We start from the raw sequence: 23,236 nt of genomic DNA, 5'->3' as shown, positions 1-23,236 counted from the left end.
TTTCCCCCACCCTTCCCACTTTCCCTATACCTTTAGCCCTTTACTTCCTATTTCACATTATTTTTTATCTCATTAGGATCCTGTGTACTATTATAGTTTTCACACCAAAGAAACTATTCGGTATTTCAGTTGCAAAACAGTTTTAAAGAAGTTGTGGCTTTAAAAGTTTTGACATCACTTTTCTTTATACTCCTTGTGTCTGTATAGTGTTTATAATCAGCTCGGCAACAGGGAAATTAATTCACTGGGGCCATCAGTGCCCCATCATTAGTCTATATACATCTCCTTCTCCACTTTAATACACTGGGGCATGACTTAGATGACACAGTTTCAACTTAATCATTTGTATCCTTCCAAAGGATACCTTTCCAGGAAGGCACATGAGTGCCAGATCTATTTCTGTGTCAGGAATCCTGGAAAAGAGTTGCTTCTGAGTCACTTTTCTGTGTGTAAAAACTTTTGTCACCTTGGACACATTATTGTGTAATTAAATTATACAACCATTATATCTTTTCACCTAAAAGTTACGATTTTAGTTAGGAGTTTTCATTTATCTTCATATTTTTTACCATCTCATGCTGTTGACCCAACCACAAATACATTTGAAGTCTTTAGGTATACAAAAGTTTGCTGGGTAGTTAAAGATGTATCTTTGTTTTTTTATCTCATTTTAAATTTAATAATACATGTATTTATTCTTAACATAAATAAGCTTAAACGTATACAGATAGAGTTACCAGAATCTCTTTGGGCCACTTTTTCTACTCAAAAAAATTATTAGTATATCCTCTTTAAAATGTACCCTTCATCTTTTGAAAATTGTTTATGTACATGTATAAGAACATAGAGCATTTCTGTTTGTTCTTATGTGTCTTTTCAGTGTAAAAAGGTGTTCATTGCTGAAAATCTTACTCATCTGTGTGTCCTGCAGACTCTATACCAGTACAGACACACTCAAGTTACTAATTTTCCTGGCGGCATGGTATCCAGCAGACTTGGAATAAAATCCAGAGTCCTTCCTTGATGAAAGCCATGGACTACGGTGTCGTCAGCCCCTCATTTCCAGCTGCATGGCTCTGCCTTGATACTGCACAGCACACTGCACAGTCCACCTTCCTCTCTTGGGGTGCTTTGCCCTTCTATATATTGTTGCTTTCTTCCTTTACTTCATTCAAATATAGCCTCTTTAGAAGCCCCCTGATATTCCTCTCCATCTTCTGTATCCTCTTATTGCTCTCTCTCTCTCTCTCTCTCTCTCTCTCTCTCCCTCCCTCCCTCTCTCTCTCTCCACCCATGGCGTCCTGTACACTAGGCGAGCAAGCACTCTACCATTAAACTTGTTTCCTTACATTATTTCCAATACTACATATGAAATAAACAAATTTTTATCTATTTTCTGGACAAAAGTGTCGAAACAAAAAAGAAATTATGACTGAGAAGTTGACTATAAGTTTTTACCTCAAAATTTGTTTTTTTCTTTTAAAAGTTATGTCACATTTTATTTATTTAAACCAACTTGATTGAAATGTTCACTACAAAGTTTCATATAGAAGAGATAGGAACATCCTTTCTTAGGTCTATCTTTAGTTTTCATCAGTAAATGTGATAAGGCTCTTAATTTCTTTATTTTTGATTCACAGACAAGAATCATTTATTTATTTATTTATTATTTTGGTACCGGGGATTGAACTCAGGCCCTTGTGCTTGCAAGGAAGGCAGCAGAACCACTGAGCTAAATCCCTGGCCCAATTATATATATTTTTAAATGAGGCTAATTAACATCTATCATGTTACATGTTATTTCTTTTCAGTGAGAACATGTAAAATCTTCTCTTTTAGCACTTTGGAAATGTGTAATTCTATTAATTATAGTCACCATGATGTACAATTCCTGTCATTTCTACTTACTGAGTCAACAGTGTTGCCTTGTTTCTTGTACATTCTTAGATGCTGTGAGTTTTGTTTTTATTAGACAGAAATGGCTGTTGAATTTCATTAGCTGAGGTTCTTTTGTCTATTTTTTCTTCCTTTTGTCATTGACTATCGCAATAAATTTCATTGATAATTTTTAGCACTGAAACATCATTTCATTCCCAAAATACATGCCCTACTTAGTCATTATGGAATCAAATTGCGCCACTTTTATTTAGAATTTTAAACATGTTTGTAAAACTGACATTTTGTCTTCTAGTTGACCTTTCTGTTTTTGGTGTGTAAGTTATTTTAGCAATTTAAAGAGATGCCTTTTAAATTTTTCTAGAGTGTAGAACAGTTTATATAACCTGGGAATTATGTCCTTCTTGACAAGGTATATAGAAATTTACTTAAAATTATTTTAACAGCTCACTTTCAGGGGAAGATGATCAGAAATTTCTGTCTCTTCCATTGCTTTTGAACTTTTTAGCATTTTAATGTTTTTTTGTGCCAATTTTGATAATGTTTTCCTAAAGAGATTTTTATACTTAGATTTTCAAATTTATTATATAAAGCTTCTCATAGTGTTCTCTACTTTTTTAAAAAAAAAAACTCCTTATTTTTAATAATGTACCCTTTTTAATTCCTTATTTGAATCAGTTCCCATTTTTAAAAATTAGCTTGCCAAACCATCTGGATTTTATGTAAATAGTCCTATTTTTAAATCTTGGCAACTAATTTTATTTTTTAAAAAAACATACTAAATTGACCAGAAAAAAACCACTGGTAGTTTTCAAGTCAATTTGGATTAACAACTGTACCCTCCTTTTCTGTTCTACTAAAGGAAATTTTTCTATTTCAATGAACATTTAAACATATATCTAATTTTCAATGATGGAAGGTATTTAGTAGTTGTATCCCCAGAACAAGACCAGAATCTTAGAACATTTTAATTTATTTCCCCCTCCTTTTCTTTGATATTTCTTATGTTGATAACACCTGCTATTTAAATTCTAAATTATTTCTGTAATTTTTAAAGTTACAACTCATACTTATTTACACTAGTTAATTAATTTTCCTTACTCTTCATTGTTTATTTTTTGTTTTCTTCTTGTATTCATGTTTTTATTTTACTTTCATTTCTCGTTAGTAAGTTAGTGATTCTACTAGTCCCTGAGAGTAACAATCTTATATATCTGTATATATCTTCATTTTGCTTTTAAATATTAATTATAGGTTTGAAGCATAGTTTCAAGCTCAGAGTAATATCTCTTACTTACTTTAAAGACTCGGTTACACTGTTCTCTTGTATCAAATATTAAGACTTCTCTATAACTAATTCTAATTGCTCTGTGTTGCTTATCATCTCTTTGATTGTGCGGGCTAAGACATGTTCTAATTTATTTGAAGCATTTCCTCCACTCTGCTGTATCTATTTTTCTTCAGAAAATGCTGTTAAATAAATGTGTAAAGACATATACCTACTCTCTACATCTTTATGTTTTCTTTCAGGTACTTTTTTTTTTTCCTTTTTTGATTCATTCTGATATACAATCACTCTTAGACCACAGGCAGTGCTACTCCTCTAATTGGCAGTGTTCCCTTAAAGCTGTGACAGTCTTGGAACTGTTATCATGACACTATCTCCTTTTAACCTTTAAAGGCTTAAGCAATTTGATCTGAACATTAAGCATATATAATGTCATTTCTTTGTCATACACAACATTTTGCTAGCCTGAGATCAGTCACTTTATGTTATTTTACAGGAATATTTTTTCTTTTATTTACTCTTGTATCCCCAGTCCTCCAAAGGGGCATAGTATGTGATTGATCCTTGGTACTTATTATTTGTTTGTTTTTATTAGTGTGTGTTTGTAATATAGAAGAGCGTTCATTTTTGGGAATCGGTACAGGTACAATAATTTGATCATGTTCAATTCCTTTGCCTCCTTCTGCCATTTTGTTACCCCCTCCCCCAATCTGCTTCCCCATATTGGAGTCTACCTTCTAGTTTCCTATCCTCTTTCAATTCTTTTCTTTTTTCTTTTTTTCTTTTTGTACCAAGAATCAAACTTGGGGCTTTGCACTTGGGAGGCAGGCGCTGGAACCACTGAGCTAAATCCCCAGCCCTTTCTTTCTTTTATTTTAAAATTAGTTGTTTTAAATGAAAGCTTCAACTTGACTGAATCCTCATTTCTAAGGATATGTGTTCCTGTAGACTAAGTGCACTATTGAGAAGTAACTCTTAGTGTTGTTAAGATATTAACACATAATGGTAAATTTTGAGAGACTGCATTTTACAGACAAAAGATATGAAGCTCTGCGAGGTTTGTGAGTCCTAGAGATGTGGGCTGTGGTTTTGGAAGCTGCAGGCTCTTACCTACTTAAGCTGGAGTCAAGCAGAAGCTACAATAAATCTTTGGCTTGCTCTTGTAGCAGTTGGCTGACAGGTATCCATTGAATTAAACAGTTGTACGGGGTGTGCTATGTCAGAAAGCATTAGGAGTATAATTCATCACAGAGACCCTGCTACTGACTTCTCTGGGATTAAAAGTAATGTTAAACTCAACCAATTTGCTTGTTGCAGTTTCAAAAGACTCCATGCCATTTTATGTTTACTTTCATCTTACCTCCCTCTGAAAGTTTCTTATGATGAGATTGCAGTGACGTCAATTTTGGTAAGGAACATAAATTCCTACGGCTCCCTTGGAGTAAAAATGGTCATCATTACCTTACGATAGGTATAGTTTTTAGATGTGAAAACACTAACAACATATGAATTTTAAAATACTACTTATGAAACTCAGCAGTATCTTTTTTTTCTCTTTAAGTCTATGGAACAACTTTTTGTGCATTTCAACTTTGCCTTCTGTATTGCATGTACCACTTTATACATTTTATAACGTCACTACTTTCACTGATATTTAGAGGACCAAATATTTGTAAACTACTTCTTATTGGTAAGAATTCAGAAAATGGTAGAAGGATAAATTGGTATATAAGTGTAAAAACTACAAGTGTAGGAAACGTTTAAATTCAGTAGAGCCTGATGTAATACTTGACCATTTTTCAGGTATGAATAATAATTATTTAATCATTTTAGGATGCAGCATAACTTGGAAAAAAGAGAAGCTAATATATGGCGAAATTGCTATTTTAGAACTTAATCAACTTATGGTGCTATTTTGTGTTTTAGTAATATTTGAGGACATTCCTTTGTATGCTTTATTTCTGTTAATTAAAATGCTGATATTGCTAAGGGAGGAATATTTCCTTCTTTTTCACTCCTGCTCCTGTAGGAAGAATTCCAGTGCTCTGCAGAGTGCTCACTGGAGAGGACATTTGGTTACATTAGTTGTTGCACACACCTGGACATTTCTGAGTGTCTGGCTTTTGTTAGAAATGGATACTAAGTGAAGTCCAGTTAATGACTGCATTTTACAGATTTATGAAATGATGTGTGTCAATATGAAATTAAGAGAAACGGGCTTAGTTGTTTTTAATAGTACAGCTTACATAATTCAAATTAATTTGGGAAAGACCATTCCTACTTGTGAAAACTTTTAACATATGAGACATCCAAAAATGTGTTTTAGTAGTACTGATGCACACGCACATATATACATAAATATTATAATACAGTGTCATAAACAGAGATCCTGTTGGGTTCATGTAAATAAGTGAATAACTAAATAAAGTAAGTATACACACACTTAGGCAATGTACTATGTAGTGTTTGCAGTTCAAGAGTAGTGGATGTGGGCCGGGGATTTAGCTCAGTGGTTCTGCCACTGCCTTGCAAGGTCAAGGTCCCGAATTTGATCCCTGGTACCAAAAAAAAAAAAAAAAAGAAAGAAAAAAAAAAATGAGATTGCACATTAAGGAAGAGAGGTGAAAAAGTGAAAAAAAAAAAAAAAAAAAAAAAAAAAAAAAGAATAGTGGATGAGAGGAAATCCTGGGATCCAAGGAATTGATGCTCTAGTATAGTAATTTTCATTAACAACTGAATTTCTTACAATTAATCTGAGGTAATTTCCTAGAGGCTTAAGATGCTTACCAGGCATCTTAAACTGAATCTTTTCCTCTTGCAAAGAAACTATGCCTACTCAGTTCAGTTTTTTCTTTTCCAAATAAATGAGAGGAAGAGACAAGGTTGGTTTCAGTGATTACAGAAAAAAGTATATACAGGTCCTAGAAAAGATTGCCTTAAAGGGATAACACTAACTCTCAGTACAATCTATGGGACGACTCTGAAAGAGTTCTGGTGAAGGGCGCCCCCTAGAGCATAGCCTTAGTATAAATACCACCTCTTGGGGTTTTATAACAGCTTCCTCAAAGAGATGAGCTTGTGTTATTTGCCTGAAATGAGTTAGTTTGTACACTAAATTTCCTTTGTCGGAGTCATAATTGGGTGATAGACTTGAAGTTCTTGTGTACATTTACCTAGGAATTTGGGGTAGAATACCGTTACTGGAAATAGAAGTGAGGCCACATTCGAGTTCAGAAGGACCTGGGCTCCCCCTCCCAGTAACTAGCTCATTATGAGAAACCCTGCCTGAGCCACTTGGAAGAATGAGCTCTGTCACCATAGCAACGCTAGGATCACTTCTGGGGATTCTAGCTCTCTGCCAATCAGCTCCAGCCCCGAGCCATCAAATCCATTTATGATAAACCCAGATGCTACATGCTCGAGGATGACAAACCATGCACAGATGTGCCGCAGAGAGAGGAAAAGTAAAAATTTCTCTTAAAATGGTCCTTTTCCTTCATATGATAAACTAGGTTGAGAACCTACTTTGTCAAAGGATAGTTAATTAAATCCAGACTTCCACTGCTAATTAATTGCTTATCTTTATGAAGTCCCGAAGAACTTTATTTTTTATACCTCAAATATGAAACTCGGAACATTGTGTTTTTCTGTATGCAATGAACCTAGAGTAGTGTATGCATTTAGGTATGCACGTGTAGTGCACACATTTTGTGTGTATTGTCTAGTAGGTTTTGAGTGCTCTAAGGACAAGAATTATGTGATGTTTATCCTTCTGTCTTCTATGCCTGCCTCTAGGTCAGGTGTTTAGTTAGGTTATCTATAAACATTATTTGAGTTGTTGAGTGTAATCAGGAACGGTTAAATTTAATGCAAGATAGAACCACTCCTGACTAGCTTTTATTGAACATGAGGGCTGGGAATGGCCATTTGGAAGAAAGGAGGGCTACAGAGTAAGAATATGGAAGAGCATTAAGGTCAAAGTGTGCTGAAACTGAGCTGTCAGTTCGGAAACTGTAATTTGTAAGCAAAATCTTGAAAGCAGTTTTCACAAAAAGCACAAGCATGTCTCCCAATATGTGTTCGTATATTTCTGGTTGTGATTTACAAATGGAATAAGAATATTCCTCAGATATCAGAGTAAGGGGGGCCATCTTGAAAAAGAACAAGCATTTAAATGACTTTTCTGATGAGTATCAGGTAATAATGTATCAATTAATAGCAATAATAAGTCTAAAAATTAGGTCGAGAAAATTATAGGCTTAATATGAAGTATTCTGAAGGCACTGGGAGAGTATTACTGTTCCTTAAAAGACAGAAAACAAATGCAATAGGTGAAACCAATTTGTTTTTTTGAGAGTCGAAATAAGTTTGCCAGCTATGTAACCTAGTTATTAATTAGGTTTTAAGTTACCTTTGAAAGGTCTTGTGTCTAATACCTGAGCCTCTTCCTCTGTATCATATTATCTTATTATAATTAAAATCTGTGCAGAAGATCCAAAACCTGTTAAAGAAAAGGAACACTCCAGAATTTAAATACAGTTATTTCTATAGCAAAGCCAACTGTTTTGTTAAATTTCTAGGCGGACTGACCTAGATCTCTAAACCACAAGATTTGCTGAAACACATGCAGCCTTGTAAATCTCTGAGATATGGGCTGTTTAAACAGATGGTAACTGTGACACAGTGAGCTCTACATGCAAATTGGCAGAGACCAGAATTTGAGAGGAGGTGGGGTAAAGAGGAGGAAACATAATCTCACAGTGGACCTCTGAGAATTTTAATTAAAACACAGAACAAAATTGAGTGCTGGATACATTTCTTGAGAATATTAAGTTGAATATTGGTATTAGTTGGGTTGTTGCTATGATACTGATATTGGAAAGGGCCGGAGATTTTTTGGAATCTTTTTTTGATTTTGCTAAGTTTCTCTATGTCATTTGGCCCTGCCACTTCCTGACTTTCAAAATCTGGAAGGAGAAAGTAAGGTTGGGCCAGTGTTTCTGCTGTGTTGTTGATGTTGGCAAGTCAAGTTATGCTGAAGTTTTGTTTCTTTGTTTTCAGTAATATAGAATTGTACAGCAGGCACTGTTTGGTATGTGTCAAGAGACAAATAAAGCTGAGATTTCAGTGTCTTCCAGATTTGCAGATATGGATATCAAAAAATTCCTATGGTGATGTGATGGTCAGTTCAGTGGTCTTGTTCTTGAACTCACTCCTAGAAGTTGAGCTGAAGCCTACTACTCCGGTCCTGCCAGTGATATACAAACCCTTACTTTACTGTATTAATGTTTTAGCTTAAGTAGCTAGAATATTTTTCTTTTTATAACCCAATCTTAACTGGTACAGTTCATGGGATAAAATATAGTTGTTTCCTGCTGTGTTCCTCCCCCTCAATTGTTGGTGAATCTTATATAATCCTTGACTCCGTGCTGAATGGTAAAGCACACATCTCACTCATCTTTGTAAAGAAGGAAGAGGAAGATAACATTTCAGAGCAAAGAAGCTAAGCCTGTTAATTACATTACTCAGAGGCCATTTTGGAAAACGAGTTTATTGAGAGAGATAAGAAAAAGACACTTGATCTGAGAAATAAAATTCATAAAAATTTAAAAACCATGTTTCTGACTTACATATATGAAGAGAGAAGATGGAAGAATGGCTGTCTCTTACAAATAGCTGTTTCTAAAAATTGACAACAAATTTCTTGGAATTAGGGCAGTGAAGTCCCAGTTTATTGCATTTTTTTCCTCCTTGCGTTCCTTTCTTAAGGAGATAATCAAAGGACATAATAAAACTGGCTTATTAGGTTGCTTTTATAGGAAGATGCATAGGAAGTTAATGTTTAATTATGCCTGATACTTAAAAATATGTGTGTTTGTACTTCTGTAATGTTATTTTACTTTAAACATTTTGAATGCTGTATGAAAACTGAAAAGTTTCCAACTGGAATATAAAAGAGTGCCATTAACCACAGGTAATTACTCACAGAGTAAAGTGTATATATACAGTATTTGTTGGGGGTCAATTTAGGCACATGAAAAATGTTAGAAATGCAAGAATATATTTCCCAACTTAAAAGTAAGATTTTATGAATGAATCAGTTAAATTATATTATTCTATAAGCTTTGATTCTCTTACCTCCTTCTGGCCCAAGGTAACTTCCATAATTATCTAATGTGTTTCATTTCAGTTCATTGTTAATATTTTGACACCCATATATAAATATATATAATATATTATATATACACATATATACATATATATTATATATGTAATTATATATTTTTGGGGGGGGTACCGGGGATTGAACTCAGGACCTTGCACTTGTGAGACAGGTGGCGGAACCACTGAGCCAAACCCCCGGCCCCATGTGTAGTTTTATATATATATGTAGTTATACAAAAAAAAAAAAATATATATATGTAGTTATAAAAATACTGGTTATCCATCTTATGCAAGTTCTTTCTATAAAATTGGGCCATACCCCATGTATATTTCAGACTTGCATTTTCTCACTCACAAATATGCTTTTGAGATCTGTTTCTCTATTTGCATGTAGATCTATCAGACTTGACTCGTCAGTGTTTTTATATTCACAAAAAAAACCTTTAGTAATTAAATTGACACTCTCAATAAAAGAGCTCTTTTCAACGTGTTATATGTAAATTTTTATCACATTACCCTGTGTATAGAAGAAAGGAACTATAAAAAAATTAGTTAAGATATCTCTAAATATCTTCACATTCAGCCATAAATTATCCTTGAATCACTGCGTGATTCAGTTACTTATGCTCATCTTTTTCCAGAGTAGCATCTTCTGTGCTGTTACAAGTATTGATGAATGTGTGCTTCTTTAGAGTACTCCAGTAATTTTTTTCCACGTGTGTGATGCACGTTATATAAGTTTTCAATTTCTTGATCTGTCCAGAAGTATGAATGGATGGTTTTTTTTTTAGAGAGCACTCTGAACACCTGCTCTGCAAAAAGCTCTCATGTGGCTTGATGAATAGTGTTATAGAGCTGTAGTTGTCCAAGTGTGCCATTAGGAATCACAATGAAATTTTTTTCATTCGTTTGCTTGATGTCTGCTCTCTAGACAATAGCAGCTATACGATGCCTTCAATTATAAAAACCAATCCCATTTCAATAATTTATTCATTTTAATTGCAGTGTAGTACTCTGTTGAAAAAAATAAAACTTTCTTATTTTTTTTTTCCTATTCATGATCAGTTAGGCTGTTTCTTTTTTCACTTCCTAGGAAATGCATTTTTATATGTGCACTTTGACATAAGTTTTCAAAAAGTAATTCATGAGTACATATAGCATTTTAAATGTAGTTGTTGAGCTTTAACATGTAATTAAGGCAAATCACTAAATTAATAAAGTATCTGTATATGTTTGTATAATTTTCCATTTAATCTGTTTTGTGTTTACCTTATATTTGTTAAATTTTTAAAGAGATTTGTATAGTTTCAATTGATAAATAAAAAGCATCAAGAGAAATCTATAACTGGGCTACACTACCAAAAATGCTGTTTTAACTATTAGTTGTCTAAATTATGCCACCATTATCATACAGGCTTTTTGTTTTGTTTTGTTTTGTTGAGACAGGATCTCACTGTGTAGTTGAGACTGACCTGGAACTTGCTATGGAGCCCAGGCTGGTCTCGAACTCACAGTGATCCTCCTGCCTCAGCCTCCCGAGTGCTGGGATTACAGGCATGCGCCACCACGCCCGGCTGCCTACAGATTTTTAAAGTTTATATTGATAGACGGTGATCACGGGCAACAAAAACATTTCATATTTGGATTTGACATTTCAAATGATATGAAATATGGATTTTCAAATAAATGCTAATATATTCAATCACAAGTTTTTTACTGCTAATCTGATATTGCGAAGCACTGTATTTGGTTGTATGGAAATATAAAGATGAACTGAGAAACCAAATAGCTACCTTGTTTCTCCATCATTGCGCCTGCTCAGGCTTTCCCTGTTTCTCACTTATCATTCAGATTCAGATTCTCCTAACCTGAGAGACACCTTCCATACTCTGTATCAGACACAGCCAAAAGCCTGTCAAATGGGCAAAGCACCAATCTTAACCAGCCCCTCTCCCCATCCCCCACCCCATGAGGAGCAACCGTGGATGCTTCAAGACCCTGACAGGCAAAAGGGTCCCAGTGAAGGGAGAACTATCTAATGTTATTTTTCCTAATTAGCAAGTTAATTGTCCTAGTGCCTGTCTAATATTTTTGCAGTAGACAAGAGTGTGGTCATATTTGTGTTGTCAAGCTTACATTTTTCTTTCGCTCGTGATTTCTTTTTTTTTTTCAAATGATGAAAAAAGATCACTCTACCCCCACTTCAAAATCACAACAAACTTGCTTTCTCACAGAATTGCATATGGAACCCAACTGTATGTAAGTAGAAGCCATTATTATATCATATGCTACAGAGTCTGAAAATAGTGGATGATTGCTAATTTTTTAACACTTCATGTATGGTGCATATGGAATGTCTCTCAGTAAATAAAGTATCACATATTGCTCTTTTGGCTGGAGCATAAAACTAATGCCCTAATCCAAGCAGTTGAAACACATAAAAGCCATTTTAAAATGATAATGTTATGCCCAGAGAAGTATTATATGTTGAAGAATCTATCTATCTTATATATGGTATATGATTTGGGAGATGAACTAGATAACAGATGAGATATGCATGTATCTTTTTGTGTATTATGAATCCTGCTAAATTTACTATTTTCACAGCCTGTGGTGTGCTGTGTGATTCACAGGTTGCCAATATGATTTTAATGAAAATCGGAATGCTGTGATACTTAAAAACTTAATTGTTCAGTAACATAATGTGTCATATGTTACTATCAAGATGTCATCTATTAGCTTTGTAAATCTTTTTCTATAAACACGTTTAGAAGTGCTGTCAAAATGGAGATTTTTGTACCTACTGATCTCACCCACTGTGCTGTAATCATGGCGCCAATGGATTCATTTCTTGAACTCATTGAGAATCTATGCTTTCTCAGGTACATAGTTCCTGTCCTCTCCTGTCCTCATCCTGCCTCTCTTGCTCCACTCCTGCCCCCTGCAATTCCAGCACTCCTGTGCTGTGAGAAAGAAGTGTCATATCTGTCTTCTGTTGTGGTTATCCTCTTGTGGTGCATTGCTTATGTTCCTTGTCAGTGCTACTATGGTCAAATGATAAAATTAGTGTTTCTTATCATCAAATAAATCTCTCCTCTGTTGTTGTTTAGATGATAGCAGGGCTCTCTCTTGGAGGAATTGCCACTGGCGTTTTCATGTAATCATACATTTTGTTTTCTGAAAAAATGAGCCTGTAAAGTTTCAGCAGTTTGTTGAGGAGGACTCTTTATCATTCACAAATTTAGTGTTGGTGGTGTTACCAATATTCTTTGGAAAGGGTGAAATACTGACCAGGATTTGTCATGGCCTACATTGGTGTGTGACCCTAATACAGAGCATCTGTTATTGAGCTGGGGGTGCACTCTTGCAAGAAAGCAACACAGGCCTATAAAAGTCAGTGAAAACCACATTCTCATAGTGATAGCAACTCCTAAGAATTGAAAGGTCCTAAGATATTTTCAGGGAAAAAAAAACCTCTCCTTTACTCATCATGACCACCCTTTGGGGATAATTTTTAGGAAATTGTTTTCTTAAAGCTGAGTGTGGGGCTCCAGAGAGTAAAAGCTTTGTCAGCTGTTGTGTTATTGAGGTATTTCAGATGTCACAGTGTCCTATAGAGGATTTCGCTTGATAACATATTGTTAACTAAGTTCTGCTGAGTGTCCATATGATATAAAACAAAATGTGCAGTTGAATTAGCACAGTAATGGTGAGCACTCAGTAATACTATTGTTAAGTCCCATATCATAATCCACATGATGGCCTTTCACTGCCCTTCTTACAAACGATGCTCAAAATGTTCAAGAGGTTTATCCAAGATTATGTTCCATTTTCGAAGTGAGGATTATACTCAGTTCCTTTGGTCCCAAATTGCATGCCATTTGTTATGTATAAAAATTTTAATTTGATGTACATTTTGTTACTATAAGGACTTTTGGCTGGGATGTAGCTCAGTGGTAGAGCACTCGCACAGCTTTTGTGAGACTCTGGGTTCTATCTCTACCACAGAAAAAAATTAATGATATTAAAACTTTCTTTTCTACTAGTTTTTCTACTAGTAGAGTGCCTAAATACAGAACACTAGAGTACTAAGATTAATCTGATCCTGTTTAGGATTAGATTATTGATACACATTGGAAAGAAAAAATAGAAAATTGCTATTAAAACTATTAAGTTTTGGATTCCTTAAAGGATGAACTTCCATGAAGTAGCTTGCACTGTTTTTGGAGAGTTTGTCCCTTCCAGATATTTATCATTTTGGAAGATGTGTTAGTGCCTCTTCCTCTTTCTCTCTGCCTCTTGTTCTTTCTCATCCTCTCCCTTTACCCCACACTTAGCAAAGTCGTTTCTCCTTTATGAGTGTTCCTGAGAGGTTCATTTTAATTATAGGCTATCCAACTCCAAGAGCACTGTGTTCATACACTGCTGACTGGTGGACTTTTCATGGATTCACTGAACCTTTAACTTTTAAGGTTTTTCTTTGGCAGGTACCCACAGGTCCCTCAGATGAAAACTACCCCCTTCTTCCCTTCTCCTTCCAAAAGTATAAGTAGGCCAGCAGGAAAACACCTCAGGGTAGCAGACTATGATTAGACGTTTAGAATAATGTCAGTCAAGCCAGATGAGATGGGTTGGAGGATAATATGTAATTGTAGCAGTGAGTATAGTTAGAGTTTAGAAACAATAAAAAACACTTTGGTTAACATTTTAATAGAAAATTCTACTTTCATGTAGTTTATATGAATCTTGAATAACTTATTTCATTTATTCTTTAAAAATTTTTTAATACTATTAGTGGACTTGTTAGATATAAGAAAGGTTTACTTTTGAAACAAAGTATTTAGTAATGTGGCAGTCACTTTTTGGTGAAAATTTCAAAACACTTTCGCTATCGCATTATTTTAATGGTTTTAAAGTTATGTAATCCTTATTCAATAATTTATCAGTCAAATTTCTATAGCGTGTGGTAATAGCACCATTAGAGGTAGAATAATATTCAAATGGTTGCTATATCATATAGACAGCAAATTAAAAATTGCATTTTAACCTTTTAATGCAAAAACCCTATAGGTATGAAAAAGTATAAAATATAGGTACAGTCTCTAATGACATATTTGGAAAGTCATGTCAACACACAAGAGGACACATGGGAAATAGCCAGCAACCCAAAAACCTTTCAAAGGCCCTTTCCTAATTTCATCCTTTCCTTTTTATAATAATCAACTTTCCTTTGCTTTATATTTTTACCACTGAGTATGCACTCTTACATGATATATTTTGATTTTCCTGTTTTGGATTTTATATACATGATATTATCCAATATATACCATTCTGGCCTGTTTCTTTTGTTCAAATTAAGTTTTTAAGATTCATTCATATTTTGAGTATAGTTGTAGCTATTTGTTTCCATTGCTATATAATATTCCATTGCAAAAATATGCTGTAACTTGTTTTTCTATTCTGCTTATGGAGAGTTGGGTTGCTGTCAGATTTTGGTTGATACAAATGATGCTCTGACATATTTTTTTGTTTTTTGTCTTTCTGCCCCTTTTATCTTATTCAGACTACTTAGCCCGTAGCACTCACACCTTTAATCTTAATGCTCTCAGGACACACTCTACCAGGAATCAGTCACACACTCTAGACTCAGCTACTTCTCCCCCTACCCCACTTTTGGAAAAGGACGAGGCTTTGGTGTGACATCTTAACACAAGCCATAGCATTCTACCCCTGGCTCCCCAAAGACTCATGAAACCCCTTTATACAAAAAAGCATTTAGTCCATCTCCAAGGGTTACCAAAGACCTAACAGTTTCAGCATTGCCAAAAAGTCTAAGTCCAAAGTCTCCTCTCAGAGTTAAGGCAGATTTTTAGTTGTGAGCCCCTGCACAAAGGAGAAGAAAGTCAAACACTTCCAACATTCAAAGGCACAAAGTAGACATTTCCATTCCAAAGGTTACAAATGGGGATACAAAGGAGTGGAACTAAAGCAAGTCCAGAAGCCAGCAGGGCAAACATTCAACCCCACAGTTCCACTTCCAGCGTCCCCCCAAATCTGTGGCAAGTTGTGCACTCCAGAGGGCTTCGGTGGCTCTGCCCCTAGGTGGTAACTCCCGCGGTGTCTCTCTGGCAGGGTCAGCTCCCTCCTTCCTCAGAGGATCCACGCTCCCTACTTTTCCACACTTCGGGGGTCTGCACTGCACCTTCAGCTTTTACTCACACTTCACACACTGTCGGCTCAGGGGCTCCCTGCCTGACCTCCCAGGCCTTCTTCTGAAATCTGGGTGGAAGCCTTTCTCACCCCACAGTTCTTCCATTCTGCATGTGCCTAAGACTGGTGCCAAGTGGATGACCCCGAGGTGTTCCTGCTGGAGCAGTAGCCAGGCTTCCTTCTGTCTTGGCTGGAGGGGTTGAATACAGCCGCTGACAAACAAATTCTCTAGGCCACCGCCATTTTGGAACGTGGTGTCCCCAGGCTTTCTTCTCAAAGCAGTCTTTCACTTTTGCAATTTTGAGGCTGCCAAGGGTTGAGTCCCGCTGCTTCTTGCGATGCCCGCAGGCCATCTAGCTATTCTGTTCCTCCTCAGCAACCCAGATCTCTGCTCTATCTCTGCCTGACTTCTTGTTTTGTAACCTACACACATGTGCAAGAGTTTCTGTAGGCTCAGTAATCGGAAGTGAATTTGATGCTCATGCATTTTAACTTCATTAGGCAATGTGTTTTTCTTTCTTTGTTTTTTTTTTTTTGGTACCAGGGATTGAACTCGGGTCCTTGCGCTTGCGAGGCAGGCCACCGAACCGCTGAGCTAAATCCCCGGCCGGCAATGTGTTTTTCTCAAAGCAGTTGCACCGATTTGCAGTCCCACCAATAGGAGAGTCTTCATTGCTTCACACGTCTACTGAATCACACTATTTTGAGAGTTTGCCTGATGTATTTTAACTTAATTTTTGGGTTACTAACGTTTGAACGCTTATTTCATCTTTTTTTGATTGTTTAGATTTCTTTTCCTGTAGAATGTCTATTCAGATCTTTCATTCTCTTTTCTGTTATATTGTCTATATTGCTTTGTGTTGATTTCTGGAGAGCTTTAATATATTCTTTGTTTGTTTGTTTTTGTTTTTGTTTTTTGAGACAGGGTCTTGCTCTGTCATTGAGACTGACCTGGAACTCTCTGTGTAGCCCAGGCTGGTCTCAAACTCACAGCGATCCTCCTGCCTCAGCCTCCCGTGTGCTGGGATTACAGACGTGATCCACCATGCCCAGCAATTCTTTAATATATTCTGTTACAACCTTAGCCTTACTTTAGAGTGGAGCATGGGGAGAGAGTTTATATATCTGCTTGATTAGGGAGTGAAATCTCAAGAAACAGGGGTAAATTATGAGGGGAATGAAGCCGAACAAGAGAGAAGGGTGGTAAAAAAGATGCATTGCCGACCAGGTAATGGCTTGGTGCAATGGGTTACTCAAACGTAGAGCAGTGTTCTACAAGGGCAACAACCTGCTTCCAAAGACTGCTTTGGAGGAGATAAAAGAAGACATCTCTCAGCCAGCTCCTCCCCAGTACTGTGACAGGTCCATCCACACATCATTAACTCCCCACACGTCCGTGTTACATATGTTTGAGTACCAAGTCAGGTCTGATTGTCTGGCATTAACATGGAAGTTCATGGTGAGAGAAGAAAGGGATAAGGTAACGTGTCCAGTTTTCACCTGACATTTACTTTTTGAGAAAACAAGATATCCCCTTACTGCGAGTCAATCATCTCAGTAGCTCCTTCAGTGCATTGGCCTATCAGTCTTTAGATGTAAAGCAAGAGAGCTAGTGAAACAGGCCATAGTCTACTATTGCAAGTAATCTCACAGCTATAGTTGATGGTTAATGCAAATTTCCAGCAGCATCAGTTCTAGAATTTTCTTATTCTTGGACAGCAGTTCCACCAGGGTTGGTGACCTTGGGGCTTGACTGCTGAGTAGTTCATTTCTTTCTTGTGTTACCTGCACCTTCAGATGCTTTTTTTGGGGAAGGGAGATTGCCAGTAGCTGCTGCAGTTGCTCGTTCCATTATCACAAATGCACTAGAGATGCCCATTGAATCTCCCCCTGTTTTATTGTACTTCTCATCTCATTGTGTATTGAAAACTCTGGCTTCTCCGTGGTCAGGATTCTTTGCTCCTCACAGTACTGACCACAGTAATGCATTCATTTGCCTGTTTTTCCATAAGCCTGAGGCATCTCAAGTTTAGTTGGAATGTCATTATGTCCCTTGGTGAAAGTACTACCTCCGTGGGAACACAATGTTCTACTTCACAAAAATCTAAATTTATGGGAACAAGAAGTACAAATGTCACAATTGGATCATTGTGAATGTTAGTAAGAAGGCCAATTTTGCCTGTGTGCTTAAATTACCAGATCTCTGTAACATAAACCTGCGTGGTACCATATACATGCCACTGGTTCAGTACATAAGCGTACTTCTGAAGGGTATACACCTGCCTCCCAGCCCTGTATGATTTTCCCTGAGCAAGCTCTAACTGGCCATTGTTTATACCATTAAGCCTCCTCCTTCCAGTCTTAAAGGTAGGACTAGTGATTCCCATGATCATGAAAACAGTTTTACTCTTTCTTGACATAAAATATTGCCTAACTAGCAATCAGAGCCTGAGGCAAATTCTTATGAGCTGTCACTTAATCAGGGAATTAAATCCCAGGAACTAGGCGTGAGAGAAAAGAGAAGGGGTAGAAAAGGAAGGAGAGCTAATACCACGTTCTGTTATTGTGCTGAGGAGCACCAGGTATAACTGATTGCTCAGGTCCATGGACTTGTCCCCTACACATCCTTATTATGCTGTCAAACTGCTCATCAGAGGCAAGGGTGTGGGGTGGGCCCCAGGGTCATTTTTCCAGGGACTCTTGGTTACAAACGAGCGGTAAGGCCTGTTAACATTCCCACACTTGTGGGGTACACGTGGGTGAGTGCCCTGTGGGGACCAGTGGAGGCGCCAGAAGGGAAGCCCATGGTAGGAAGTGGGAGAAATGCTGGGCGGGCACAAGCAAGGGTGTCAGGGTGCCCTGGAATCTAAAAATTACACTTCTTTTTGAGAATTATGTAAAAGTGACTATGTAAAATGTGAGGAACCACATATGCAGATTTGGATTCTGTCATGAAACTTGTATTTTTATAGTCCAAATGTCATTTAAATTAAGAAAATGCCACCTGGCTCCGTATGTTACCACAGGAAATTCCAAGGAAAGAATCTCAGAACCAGCATTCATGTGGTTTGAGTACATATAAGATTGAAATTTACATATGAAATAGTTCAAAATTTTAAGTTATCATTCACCTTTATGTCATGTTAATGTGTTTGTGTATATATATAAATGTATATGTACATTGGACTTAATTATTGAATGGATGCTGTATTTATTATGTTTCTTAAAAAATATTGGCCATGCAAAGAATTTCAGCATTAATAGTGATTTTATCTCTGGGGGTTAAATTATTTTGTCCTTTGTGTTTGTATTCCCTTAGTATTTAATGAGAAAACCTCTTGTATCTTTAGTAAATAAATACAGTATTATATTAAAATGAAACAATAACGAAAGGATAAGAAAAGGCTTGTGATTTTTTCCATGTGAAATCCTATCTTTTTTCTTGATATTTAATAGACACACTACATCACTTTTCTTCAAAAAATTAAAAATAGAAATTCCATTTCATCCAGCTGTTCCCCTTCTAGGTGCCTTCCCCCCAAAATTAAAGACATCATGCCACAGTAATGTATGCATACCTGTGTTTATAGCAGAATAATTCATTATTACAAAATCTTGGAAATGATTTGTTTATCAACAGATGAACAGATAAAGAAAATACGGTATCTATACACAGTGGAATATTTACTGTGCTATAAAGAAGAATAACCTTGAGTCATTTGTAGGAAAATGGATGCACTTTGAGGTCACAATGTTAAGTAAATGCGATACACAAGCTTAAATTTCTCGTGGTTTCACTTATATGAAAAACAATATATAAATAAATGGGGGAAAAAGGGACAGGTAATAGGAAAAAAGAGTGAGGGGAAAAAAAGTTCTTGTTAACCAGCATGATCAATGTATCTAAAATTGTACCTTAATTTAGTATAATTGTCTTACATATTTTATATCTTTTTGGCCTATTAGTGTGGTTGTTAATCTGTATGTATAATTATTCATGACTTACAAGATAAATAAATGAATCAGATGCCAGCAAAGTAAGAAGGGTTGGAGGAAAGGGGAAACAATGAATCGAGATGTGTTACTTACATGTACCAATTCCCTACAATGAATGCAATCATTATGTACTATAAACCTGTACTAATGAAAAACTAAAAAGTAAAAAAATTAGTTAAAGCAATTGGGAATTTTTACTTCTTCCATGCCTTTACAGTACCTATCTCCTAGGTGCCTTATGGTATCTGAAATTTCTCTTTAAGACATTTTTTTCTATATTTTAAAAATATGTAGAGCTTTTTCTTTTTTATGATTTCTTCATCTACCTTTGTCGTTATATTTTTCATTTGTTTTAGATCTCAGTTTATCTTGAAAATATGCTATTTTATAAGGACAGTGTTTAGTTACTGCACAAAATAGGGTAATATAACATGCAGGTCCTAAGGAAAGAAAATGTGAAAGCCATAGTATGTATATATAGTATGTTTATTTCTAACATTCTGCACCAGAATCTGTGGTCCGCATGGCAATAAAGAACCCTGCACATTTGCAGCGAAGTTTGTTTCCACAAAACCATGAGTACATAACCTAGGTCATGCTCACTTTGGGTCGGTGCTCAGTGGGGCTGACAGTGACACAGCAATGCTGTTTCCTCATGCCACCTTCAAAGATTTTCGTATCGGAAGCAGCCTGGCTTTCAGTGATCTCCTGTGTTGCCATCATGTTTGAGATGAAGTTTCTTTATAGTTTGTTTTCAAATTACACAACATCAGCAACAGATTGTTAATAAAATCAAATTCTGCTAGTTGAGGAGTGTGTGTATGTGTGTGTAAATGAGAATGTGTGTGACAAATCACACCTTATTGTTTCAATGGTACAAACAATATTATGACCTCAGAAAAGATGTATTTTCCTCTCATTATTGTAGTGTGAAAATTCTAACCCCTTCCCTTAGTCTTTAGGTAATCGTAAATTTGGATCAATAACAGATATTTGAAATATCTTTTTGAATTACCTTTTGTGGAATTAAATGCTAGAATGCAGCGATCTGCCAGATTTTAATGTTAAGCATTAATTTTATGTTGGGAAAACTGACAGCAGGGTTCGATTTTTTTTAAAGTCAATGTAATTGATATTTACAGTAATAGAAACAGTGATTTATCTTCATTGATATGTAATAAAAGACATATCACGGCCACTCACATTTATTCTTTCTTGCCATGAGCATATATGGGCGAGTGGCAGGTGTCATAAGTTTTTCTAGATTCTGGGACACCTGGAGGGCTATGGTCCTAACCCTGCTGGTTGCTTGAACACCTTCACTTAACTGTTGCATGACCTTCCTTGAGAAGATATTAATTATAAGCCTTAAAGCTCTTAGCTTAAGCTTATTTATAAATTTAAATATCTGAAGGAAATCACTTTGTTTATTAGTTTAGATTATATGAAATGCCCTTGAATGCCAGTCAGACTTTTCAAAGTGAGTTTCCTGAAATGGTAGAAAATTAATTGGCTTATGTTTATGTATTTGTTTACTAACCCATTTGTTCAAGTATGTGTACAGATAAGACTTAGAGTTTGCAATTTCCTTGATGTTATGAGCAAAGAAGTGATGGCCCTTTACACCATTCAGACTTAAGAACTGCACAGATGATTCACAGGACTGTAAAACTGCAAATATATACAATATTAGAACTGAGACTTACAGCATACTTCGGGAGGACACATCCCTGATTCTTTCACATTCAGCATTGCACAGTGACCTTTAGTTGTTTTACGCCTACATTTATGCATAATTTTAAATAACTGCATTAAGGCAAAAGTATTTTTGTATTCTACTATTTTAAAAATTTAATGTGAGGAAATTAAATTAGGAGATAAAGCTTAAAAAGTCGAGGATGCCGCAAATAGTCTTACCTCTTTACCTATTTTACTTCACCATATGTTTTCTAATGGCATGACTAAGATATTTATTTAGGTTCAAAACTACATTGCTGTGTCTTATAAGTATTTAAGCACAGAAACACAAAACCAATGCACAAGTACTGAATTATTTTGAAAATATTGCTGATCCCCAGTTTTTTGGAAATATTCCAATGGGGACTTGAAAGGACATGCGTCTGAGTGAAAATACATAAGCCTGTGGCAAAGTCCCTTGCTGCCTGAGGTTGTGCCCCACACCAGGGGATTTTTCTTCCTTTCTCTTTTGAAGCAGCTTGCATTCTTCTTCACAGGAGTATAAAAACATCAAGGTATTTTCATCCTAAATAATTACAAAATTGAGGCATCTGCTACTCAGCTATCTGCAGCTTATGAAACTGTTGAATTTTTCACTTTCATTTTTTTTTTAAGTTTAAAAAACTGATTTCCTGAAGTTCTGATGTCTATACCTGGAGTTAATCTTTTTACATACAATAACGAGGCAAGTTTTATTTTAGAAATACATGACTTTAAAAATGTTCGAGATTTCAATTTCAAATTAAAAACAAATTGCAAGCTTTTGGTTTTGTAGGAGTGTAGGACTTATTAACAGTTGTTCTGATTTTTAAAATTTAACTTTTGTGATAATTCTTCCAAATTGGTACTCCTTTTTTCCCCTCCTAATTAAAAGATTAAAATAGAAAAAGAAGTTAGAATATCTTCATATGAGAACTATGTGAAAGTCAATTACAGTAAACAATAAACCACCTTTTAATAAAATGTGACTGTTGTCTACATCCCTCCATATTGAAATAATTCTCATTTAAATACACCAACACACTTACTCCATGGTCTAAAAATAATATCAGTATTCTATTACTGTCAAACCAAAAAATAAGGTACATGAGAATTTTGGTTCAGGTTAAGTTCATGAACTCTAGACTTAAAATCATTCCTAAGAGCTGTAAGACTTTGTTGTTTGGCCTCCAATTTGGTATCAATAAAATCCTTAATGATAATATGCAAGACGTGATTAGCCCAGATCTGAATCTGCAGTGCCTTGTGTAATAAAGCAAGCATATTCTAAAGGAAAGCTCTCTTGAGATTTATGACTCATGGAATACATGGAAAAAGATGATGTCTTTGTTCACTCTTAAGTACATCTTGGAAATTACTCGCTCGAGGAAATCAACGATATTCTGCACTGCTCAGATACTGGACTCAGATACCTGACTGTTTTCTGGTTGTCAGGGGGATGGAAGGAACAGGAAATGAGAGAGGACCAAACACAACTTGAACCAATAGGTGTTCTGGTTTTTATCATACTGTTTTAGAAATAGGATTGAAGCACATGACTAGAATTAAGGTTTTTGAATTGTCTTTGAGTTCTGAATCTAATCAGTCCTCATTTGCTATATAGTTGACCATAGGAACTTCTCTGAAATAGGGATTTTTAAATTATATTAATAATGAAACAATAGTAGATAATGGTATGTATTCATAGCTGTTATTATGGGAAAGATACAACATTTCTTTCAGAAAGTTCACCTGCTTAAAGCAAAAACATAGCATCGCACATGCCATCCTTTAGAAAATCCGCAGCTTGTTTTTTCTTTTGCCGCCCTCTTAGCTTTCCACCTCTACCCCTGTGGTTGTGCTGAGTGTCAGTATGTGCTTACTGGTGGTGTGCGGGAGAAAAAAACATCTGGCAGCTCAACAGAAGTTTCTGCTGAAAAAAGTCCAGCTTCCTCCCAGGAAACA

Source organism: Fukomys damarensis, unplaced genomic scaffold, assembly GCF_012274545.1.
Source record: "Fukomys damarensis isolate Sample0158 unplaced genomic scaffold, DMR_v1.0_HiC HiC_scaffold_3, whole genome shotgun sequence".
Taxonomy (NCBI): domain Eukaryota; kingdom Metazoa; phylum Chordata; class Mammalia; order Rodentia; family Bathyergidae; genus Fukomys; species Fukomys damarensis.
This window is presented reverse-complemented; position numbering follows the sequence as displayed.